This window comes from Chenopodium album, chromosome 2 (genome assembly GCF_948465745.1).
Source record: "Chenopodium album chromosome 2, dcCheAlbu1.1, whole genome shotgun sequence".
NCBI lineage: Eukaryota > Viridiplantae > Streptophyta > Magnoliopsida > Caryophyllales > Amaranthaceae > Chenopodium > Chenopodium album.
The window spans coordinates 38,196,118-38,206,681 of NC_137835.1; the positions used below are offsets into that span (position 1 = coordinate 38,196,118).

The window sequence follows — 10,564 nt, forward strand, 5'->3', positions numbered from 1 at the left end:
TTTATAGACGGTTTCACACCATCTACATCCATGGAATCACCCTCCTCCTCTTGAGGTAAAAGCTCAAACCAATGCGGAATGTCAATATCCTCTTCGTTCATAGCCTTTGAAATCTCCTTCTTATCTTCACTAACTTTCATGCAATCAAAACTCACAAGCACATCATCAAAAAATTCATGAACAATGTTGGATAAAGAATCAATCACATACACATTATCAAATGAACAAAGGGAATCATCCCTCTTGATTCCTTTCACAAGGGATAAGGACTCATGCATCGGTTTTAGCTCAAAGCTCTCTTTCTTGTTACCAACTCTCAAATTAATACGGCCTCCCTTAACATAAAGCAAAGCTCCCGAAGTAGCTAAGAACGGTCTCCCTAAGATAATAGGAATTTGGTCATTTTCTTCTATTTCAAGCACAATGAAATCAACGGGAATTGTAAAACCACCTATCTTAAGGGGAACATCCTCAACTCTTCCTTTTGGAAACTTGATGGATCTATCGACCAATTGCAAAGTCATGTTAGCAGGAAGAAGTTCTCCTAGCTTAAGCTTCTTAAAGACCGAGAAAGGCATAATGCTAACAATAGCACCTAAGTCACACAAAACATTCTCAAACAAATTACTCTTGATTTTGAAAAGAATGGAGAAATTACAAGGATCTTTCATCTTCTTGGGGAGGTCATTGTGAATCAAAGCACTAATACCCTCACCAAGCTCTACCGAATCTATCTCATTGCAATCTCTCTTGCCACTTAAGATATCCTTCAGGAATTTGGAATATCTAGGCATTTGCGTCATGGATTCGGTAAGAGGAATAGAAAGATGGACCTCCTTTAACATTTCAAGAAATCTCCCAAATTGTTCATCTAATTTGTTCCTCATAAACTTTTGGGGATATGGAAGGTCGGGTTTTCTCACTTCCTCTTGCTTTCTCTCAACACTCTCCTTTTTCTCTTGGCTCTCCTCTTTGCTAACATCTTTTGACACATCTTCCTCTTTTTACTCTCTTGAAACACTCTTCTTATCCTCCTCACAATCCCTAGAAACTCTCTCTTCAAGAACTCTTCCACTCCTTGTAGTGATGGAATAAACAGGTTTCTTAGGATCAACTCCTTAAGAAGGCAATGATGAAGGACTAGCACAATCTTTAAAAGTGTTTGCTAGTTGTATGATTTGTGTCTCAGGCATTTTGTTATGTGTCATGATCTCGTTAAATTTCTTATCGCTCACCGCCATATAAGTATTGAAGATTTTCGTTTGATTTTCAATTATCTGCTCCAAATTGAACTTGGACGATTAAGAATAGGAATATTCACCAACACCTTGAGGTTTTGGACAAAATCCGAGTGGGGGTCCCCTTTGGTTGTTTTGAAAATTCCCCCTATTTTGATTGTTCTAATTGCCACGGTTTTGATTGTTGCCAAAATTTTTGTTTTGGCCACCTAAGCCTTGAGTTTGGCTTTGATTTCCATACCCTTGGCCTTGGTTTTGATTACCATAACCTTGGTTATTATTGTTGCCTCGGAAACCTTGGTTTCCTTGGTTCCTATAATTACCATTGTTATAGTTATCAAATCCACCTTGTTGGTGAGAATTTATATTTTTAAAGTTTCTTGGTCCATCAAACCGTTGACAATTGTTATTGTTTGAGACAAAATTCCCATTTTCACATTCACTATTCTCACCATCTTCAACATTTTCAAACCCAATAGAACAAGTAGAAGCATCATGGTCATAAGAGCCACAAACATCACAAAATAAGCATCTATTGGGCATATTGTTAGACGTAGAAGGAGGAGTAGAGTTAGAAAATGTACCTCTCCCTTTAATGTGGGAGAGATGACCTTGTGCATTGGAAGTTTCACTCTCAAGCTTGGCCTTGATTGTTATCATCTCCTTTCCCAAACTTGCAATTTGAGAGGATAGATTGTTGATGGCATTAAGGTGATCAACCAAATAAACCGTTGCTCCATTCTTGCTCGAAGACTCTCTTTCTCCTTCTTGCCAATCCATATAATGGCACACCACATCTTCTATAATGTCCACAACCTCTTCTTTGGTTTTGTTCATTATTGGCCCTCCAACTCCCGCATCAAGACACGATTTGCCTTGAGGACTCAACCCTCCATAGAAAATTTGAATGATTTGATAGGTTGGGATGCCATGATGGGGACATTATCTTTGATAGTCTTTATATCTCTCCCAAGCTTCATACATTCTCTCACTAGGTTTTTGCTTGAAACTTTGGATCAATGTCCTTGCTTCCGCCATTTTCTTTTGGGGGTAGAACCTAGACAAGAATTCCTTGGTAACTTCATCCGATGTTCTAAGAGAATTCGGCTTGACCTCCTTGTCCAACCATTCAAAGGCTCGACCTATGAGAAAGAAGGGGAACAACTTGAGCCGGATAAACTCTGGAGAAACACCATTCACTTTAATAGTGTTATAATACTTCTCGAACTCTTTGAGATGGTTTAGCGGACTCTCACTCTTAGCCCCACTAAATTGTCTCCTTTCGATCAAAGTGATCATGGCTGGTCTTATTTCAAAGTCGTTCGCCAGTGTTGTTGGCAATGCAATCCCACTTTCAAACCTATATGCACCGGGAATTCCCAGTTCCTTCAAAGAAACTCTTGGATTATCTCCCATGCTTACTTGATCCTCCTCTTCTATTTCTTGGTGAATTTCTTCTCTTGTAGAGTTTGGACTCAAAGAACGATTAGCAACCCTTATCCTTGTTATTGTTCTGTCGATTTCCAGATCAAATGGCACTAAAGTCCTTCCTCTTATCCTACGCATACAAAAAACTCAAAGCAAATATTAATAGCACGGCTATAAATGTAGCTTCAAGAGAAAAATGCTTTTTTATTTTTGAGATTAAGTGAAATAGACTCAACAACAAAAGCAATCAACTACGCCACTCCCCGGCAACGGCGCCATTTTTTACAACGGGTGGAACTAGGTCATTGAAACTAATCCTCCCTCGTTCAAACAAAATTTATAAACACTTAACAAACCTATATACTAGTATAGAGGCAAGTCAAGGATCGAACCCAAAGGAATGGTAATGTTCAAGCGCTCTAAATTATGCGCATCTCTGGGTTTCTTCGATCTTCTCATGGCTTCGTGCGTTCGATAAGGTCTTCGAATGAACGCACAATTATGATGATGATGAACACTAAGTGAGGCGGTCCCAAAAGCACATGATTGTGGGTTCAACACCCCTTACTCATGAGAGAACAGCTTAAGAGCGCAAGAGCTAGAACTTGGAGAATCCACTTCCTTGCATCTTGAGCTTTCCAATTGCCATGAGCTTGCTCCAAAATCTTCCTCCACTTTAGTAAATCACCAATATCAAGACCCGAACCTCGTACAGCCTAAATGAAAACCACAAAAAGGAAATTAAAAGAAAGAAAAACAAAATTAAAACCTTTACGAATTGGACTTTACAAAATGACCACATTTCAAATGAATAAACATCTTTCTTAAGCAAATAGGGGTATGCACGTTTCAAGATACCCGAGGTTGATTGAAACATAAATATGCTAAGCATAGGAACTAGAGAAACGCAATCCACTTTTATCCTAAACGGTCTTATCGCGTTCTCCCAACTAGTGTCATATCTTCCCCTAGTGAGCATCTCAAAAGTTCCACGAAGGAATCGGAAAAAGAAATAATTTTTGGCTACTGAACGTCTTGACAATGCATCCCCTCTCCTTACTCGTAATGCCCTCGCTCGGTATGTGACTCAACCACTAGGTCAAAAGGACTTTCCTAAAGGTTGTAACGAAAGGGCAAAAAGGGTGAGGGTAGGCTTAAAATTTGAAATTTTGGCGGTATTCCTTATTAGTGAAGCAAAGGGTGATCAAACCTTCTCCTCATAACTAAGCAATGGCCAAACAAAAACAAACTAACTCCCCCAAGCTTATTCAATGCTATAACCACAATCATATATACAAAAAGCGTAAACGCTTCTCCCCCAAGCTTAAAGGAAGCATTGTCCTTAATGCTTGAAAAGGGAAATGAAATTACATCAAAATATTTTAGATTTTTTTTATTTTCATTTCTTCTTTGTTTTTTTTTTTTTTTACTTTTATTTCTTTCAAAACAATTGTCCATGCCTCTTTAACTTAGGACGGCTCTTACAATTTTGCACTTGCTTTGTCCTTGCCTTTATTAACTTTAGACGGCTTTTTCATTTATTCATTTGCCATTATTTGCACAAAAACCACAACACAAACTTGCTTCCAAGAGAACCAAATATCCAAACTCCTCCACCACAAACTCCAACAATAATGATCAATTGCTTCACAAAAACCTAGAATGGAAACGAAAATGAAATAAAAGGCTCAAGATCTAAAGATGTGGCTTGAAAATAAGGGAAAACGCTCAAATGGTTAGCAAGAAGGCAAATGTAAGCCCAATGAACTAAAAAGAAAGAAAATTAACCTAGAAAAGAAAAATTACCACCCCGAAAAGATGCCTTTGTCCTCCCTAGATGGCTCGGTCTCGAGTTTGAGAATTATGAGTCAAGATTCTAGATTAGGTCCGCAATAGTCAAGGATCCATGCCGCTCATGCAAATATATGTTGAAGGCTTGAAAAATAATGAACCTCACATGGATGTAGCAAAAACTCAATATTGGTGTCAATTCGACTATAGGAAGCAACTACCAACATGCCACAAACAAGTAGAATCCGGTTTCATGGTCACACTAGTTCTAACCAACTACCTTAGCATGCTTTATCCTTGAATCAACCAAGCGTATTCTCAAACCGTGCACACCGTTACTGTAGGCGTCGTTCGAAGTGCCCCTACGTTAAAGCATCTTTGAATATGCTTGACACTCATAGGAAGTGGGAATCGACATAATACGATTAGAGACAAGGAAAGTAGGGAACCGCCAACAAGTTTTTAAGAAACTTGTAAACCGTTCACGGATCATGAAAAGGAAACCACGATAAAGGGACAACGATAGGCAACAACAATTGACCCGTAAAGGTTACACCCCATTCATAATCCATGAGATTACTAACTCCATATGGTTCGGAACCACGAAAGGAAGATCGGGAATGATGGTACGAAGTGAGTCATGGAGTCACATTCGCCCGTATTGGCCTCTACTCGATTCTTATAGTGAAAAGTGATTCCTGCAATCTCAAAGGCATAAAAAAAATATTCAATTTGCTCCAAACTATTATTATGCTAAATTGGTTTAATATTATTGCAACACATAATTCTAAAATATTTGTGCTCACTTGATTAAACAATAAGATTAAAAAGGATCTTAAACCGGTTGTCCAAATTATCTTATTAGGCGTAATTTTCAATTACATATTCCCTTTAAACATGCAATATGGTGATCAATAATGACAATAATATAATATACATTAATATTGGAAGCAATTTAACAATAATATTGTTAGTCAAATCAAATATAAATAATCATGATACTAGCAATATAAAATAAAATAAGTAATTAAATTAATTAATTACTCACATTGCACACGTTCCTTAAAATTGCTACATCATAAATAAATTGTTAGTAAGTTTAATAAAAAATATAAATCAAATGAAAATTAAATTAAATAAATGTATATATGATTTGGTCCAAACTGTCAGTTATTTGTACCTTTCACGCCTTGGTTTAAGGACGGAACCTCGAATTAAGTATGGACTCCTTGGAGTGCTTAAAGGAAGAATGATGTAATTAGGAATATAGGTTTAAGGCTTAGAATATAGGAGAGAGAGAGTAGAATTATTTTTGGTGTAAAAGAGAGAATGATTTAATGCCCCGAACTGCAGAAAGGGGGGTCCTATTTATAGGGAAAATGAGTAGAGGGAACACTGACGAGGGGAAAACTAGGTCGTTATCTAATCTTCCCTCGGTCAAACTATATTTATAAACACTTAACAAACCCTAATACGAGTATAGAGGCAAGTCAAGGGTCGAACCCAAAGAAACGATAATGTTCTAGCACTTTCAATTATGCGCCTAAGCTAGGTCAAAGACGAAGGTAAGAGAGAATACTAACAACTAACAAAATAAGTAACCAAGGAAATAAAACACTAGGAACAGGGATCAACAAGTAATCATGTCAATTACAACAACTTGGAAAGATCAAGTGAATCAAAGGTTGTGAAGAATAATGATAAGAGCAATAAATTGGAATCAAAGAGCTATCTCCTAATTGTTAAGCTAGGGTTCACTATGAATAACAAACTAAGAGAATCACAATCAAAACCAATCGATAATTGCAATTACTAAATCAATTGTTCGTGTCATTAGCAATTACAATGCAATCTAGCATAGTTCTCGAGGCCTAATCGAATTACACACATGCAAACCTTCATTAATCACTTTCATCTCAACAATCAATCAACACAATTCCCAAATAAGTCACAATTAATCAATCATACAAGTTTCACCCAATTCCTAGCCAACAACTACTCTAACATCATCATCTAATCAACAATCAACTAAAGAAATCAAAAATTCACAAAATATCAAGAACAATTACACAAAACAAGCATCAAACATCAAAATCAATTCAAACAAACATGAAATTGAATAAAGCAATAAGGTGAGATAGAGTTAAGAATTCTCATTGATAATAGAGAAGATCTTGAACACAATTGTCACACTTGTATCTTCAATCTCTCAATCACCATTGAAATCCTTCACTTTCGCTCTCTAAAACTACTCTTAATCTAGAGAGAGAACCTCCTAATCTAAGCTAATTCTCCTTAGAGGAGAGAGAAACTATCCTAAACTAAAATTATTTCATGTATGAAGAATAAAGAAGGACGTACACTATATACACAAAAGGAGGAAATAAATGATATCGCAAGTAAAACACAGAAAGTCGCGCCCGCGAAGAAATTGGCCGCGCCGGCGGGGCTAGGCCCGCTCCCGCGGGGTGCCCGTAGCTAGCCCTATCCAAGTTCCTGGTCGAAAATGGGCAGAAATAGGTTGCGGCAGCCCCGTGCCCGCAGGTACTATAGCCCGCGCCCGCGGACAGCCCGCGGCAGATTTGCAGGGCCAAATTTGGAAGGCTGTAACTCACAATCAAGGAATTTTATGAAGGCGTGAGACCTATCATTGGAAAGATCTTCAAGTCTAGTTTCCAACCCAACTTGAATCACCTCAATCCGATATGTAGAACTCATGATATGGCTGAAACAATACACAAGGGTCCTTTTTGATACTTTGCAAGCCTTTATTTTCCTTTGTTTCTTGGATTGGCTTGACTTGCGTGCTTTGCTTCCTAATATAGCTCCGTTAAATTCATTAAATTCACTTGAGCTCCCTCCTTGATTATTAAATCCGCGGGAACTTGACGTACCTACAAAACAAGACAAAGAAATGGAGAAGCGAGAAAAATAGCCGAGAAATGAATAAAATGATAAGAAAACCATTAAAAGCACGCATTTCTCTAAACTAACACAAAAACATGCAAATCAAGCATTATTCTCTAAAAACACGACATAAAAGACTAAAAACGAACATAAAAATACGTAGAAAACCTATCCTAAGAGTGCCAAATATGGCACGCATCAAACACACGAAACCCTAAAAAGATAAAAAAAATTAAAAAAAAACCCTAAAAATTAACTCCACAACACGGCAGAGAATACCGTTAGACGAGGGAAGGCACCATCAGACGGGGGAAAATTCCGTGATGGGGAAAATTAGAGTGACGCGGGACATATTTGACCTACGGGAAGTGAAAGCACGTGAAGGGTTTACGCGGAAAAGACACGAGAAAATTCCGCGACACGGCACGCGTACCATGACACGGCAGTGTCCACCGTGGCACGGTATAAGAAAACGCAGAAATTACACGAAAAAAGCACTGTTACACGGTGCGAAATACCGTGTCACGGCAACAGGTACCATGCCACGGTGGAATTCGACGTGAAAAAGCTTTGAAAATAGCACCGTGACACGATGTAAAGTACCGTGTCACGGCAACAGGCACCTTGCCACGTCATTAGGCGCCGTGACACGGTGCTTTTGCACTGTGCGCGGTAATTCTATTTTTTACCCGTTATTAAAATTGCGATAAATTTTTATCCGTAACTCGGAATAAGGTATAAAATATGTCATTGGAAAGCTTATCAAGTCTATTTTCCAACCCAATTTCAAGGCCTATCCAACCAAGTAATAATTGGATCAAAATTATATAGCCATAAAATCAGTTTAGCTCGGTTTTGTGATGTGGATACGAAAAGTGGAAAATATGTTATGATTTAGGGAAATGTGATAGAAATATGATTGGTTTATGAAATATATTGGATAGAACATGGATTTAAGCACCCCAAAGATTAAATACTCAACCCGACCAATAATGGCGGTGAAAGGTGTTTATCATCGGGTTTGGTTTTGGGGAGACATTTTTAGGTGTCTACAGTTACCATTTAAGAAGAAAAGCATTCAACTATAAAAGTCCAAAAGTATTAGGTCCAAAGCAAGAACAAAACAAAGATACATTGCAAATTTGCCTTGATAGAAACAAAAATCTTTTTGGAGTTTTTCAAAATATAAGAACATGGAAAAACATATACAAAGGTGCATATGATATGTGAATTTACATCCCATCAAACATGATAGATTACCCTCCCCCATGCTTGAATGAGACAATACACTCAGACATAAATCATAGAAACCATGGGAAGGGTAACTAGTAGAAAAATACAAATAGGCAACCCCAAAAAGCCACCGCTTAAGGCCAAACCGGTGGCAAAAACCGGCCTAAAAATGGGCGAGATTTTAGGCTAAGAGCAATGGCACCGGTTCAGCTCAAACCGGTGCCAAAAATACAAAGGGCACCGGTTTGAAACGGTGCTATTTAAAAAAAAAAAAAAAAAAAAAAAAAAAAAAAAAAAAAAAACCCGCCTCTTTCTTCTTCCTTCTCTTTCTCTTTCATTCATTTCGGCTTCTTCTCTTCTCTCTTCACTGTTGGATTCCCACAAGCACTTACCTGCAAAACCCCTCCCCTCACCTGCACTCTTGCCACCACAGTCGCCAGCCACCAACACCGCCGTCTCCCCTTCCCTTCTCTTTCTCCCCTGCTAATTTGCTTCTTCCCTCAACCCCCTCCACCGATCTAATCTCTTATTTTCCCTCTTCATTCCATGGCTGTAAACACCGCGCCACCGCCCTGAAGGTCGCCGCCGCGCCACTGCACCACCGACCACGGCTGCTGCTCCATCTCTCCTCCCCTCAAGCTACATTAAACTACAATAATTTGAGTGTTTTAGGTATAATATTTTTTCTTTATTCACAATAATTTTCCAATTATGTACTTATATTAATTTGTTTTGCATGTTGAAGAATTGTTAGGCAAATTAAAATTTAGGTTAGAATATAATTTTACTTCAATTTTTATCAATTATTCGTTTTTTTATTGGGGAATTGTGAAAATATTAGAAATTAGTAACCTTGTTACTCATTTAGTTGGATATTTGTATGTTTTAATGGTTAATTTAATTTTTTATGATGTGTAATTTTGAATAAAGTAGAAAATATTAGTCTTGTTACTTAATTAGTTGAAATTTGGTTTGTTATAATGGTTAGTTTAAAGTTGTTTTGATGGGTAATTTTGAATCAATTAGAGATTAGAAACCTTGGTATTAAATTAGTTGAATTTTGGAATGTTTAAATGGTTAATTTAAAGTTGTTTTGATGGGTATTTTTTATTAAATTAGATATTAGTAACCTTGTTACTAAATTAGTTTAATTTTGGAATGTTTTAAAGGTTATTTTAATTTGTTTTGAATGGGTAATTTTTAATAAATAAAATGAATTTTGAACAAAGTAGTGAATACATAGTTTAGCAATTGTTAGTTCGATAAATGATGTGTTTTAGCTTAGAAATAAATTAGTGAATTGACATGTTGTGAGAAAGAAATAGTACATACATAATATTTAACGTAATTTTTGTTTTTTGATTTTTGTTTTTATTTTAATATATAGATTCATATGTGAATCGAAGCACGAGTTTAGCTTGAGGACTACATATTGAGCTCAAGTGGGTAGTTGTTATATTAGTATGACTTATAAACTTTACTAAGATATATTTCTTTCTATTTATCCATTAAATAAAAGTTTAATCATGAAATTGCAACTTGTGTATTGTTTTATTGCAAATAAATACAACAATATATAGAATACTTGCATCATCATATGCCTAGATACCCGTTCAAGGCTTTCTCATTAGGAGAAAGTCTTGAACAGTCCCCGGTTGGGACTGTTCTTGAATGTGTACTCTCACTTAGGTAGTGAATGTAAATTTTCTTTTCGATTTTAAGGAACATCTTGGCTTACCATTTCCTCACTATGTTCTGTGGGTATATATGTGGGTAATTAATTATCTACATCATGTACTTGGAGAACTAGGGGGAAATGCTGCCGAATTTTCCTTAAAATTGGAAAGTTGACATTGTCGGCGTTGTTTGAAGTGCGCCTACGTTAAGCATGTGTGAATATGCTTGGCACTCATAGGAAGTGGGAATTGACATAATACGATTAGGGACAATGAAAGTAGGGAGCCGCC

The 10,564-nt window shown here is 37.0% G+C and overlaps 1 non-coding gene across 1 annotated transcript; it reads left to right on the forward strand.

The window, feature by feature from the left end:
• The first annotated feature begins 2,163 nt into the window (after positions 1 to 2,163).
• LOC145606835 (small nucleolar RNA R71) lies at positions 2,164 to 2,269 on the forward strand. The gene has a single exon (XR_014105443.1). It is a non-coding gene; the product is annotated as a small nucleolar RNA R71 (small nucleolar RNA).
• Positions 2,270 to 10,564: the final 8,295 nt, after the last annotated feature.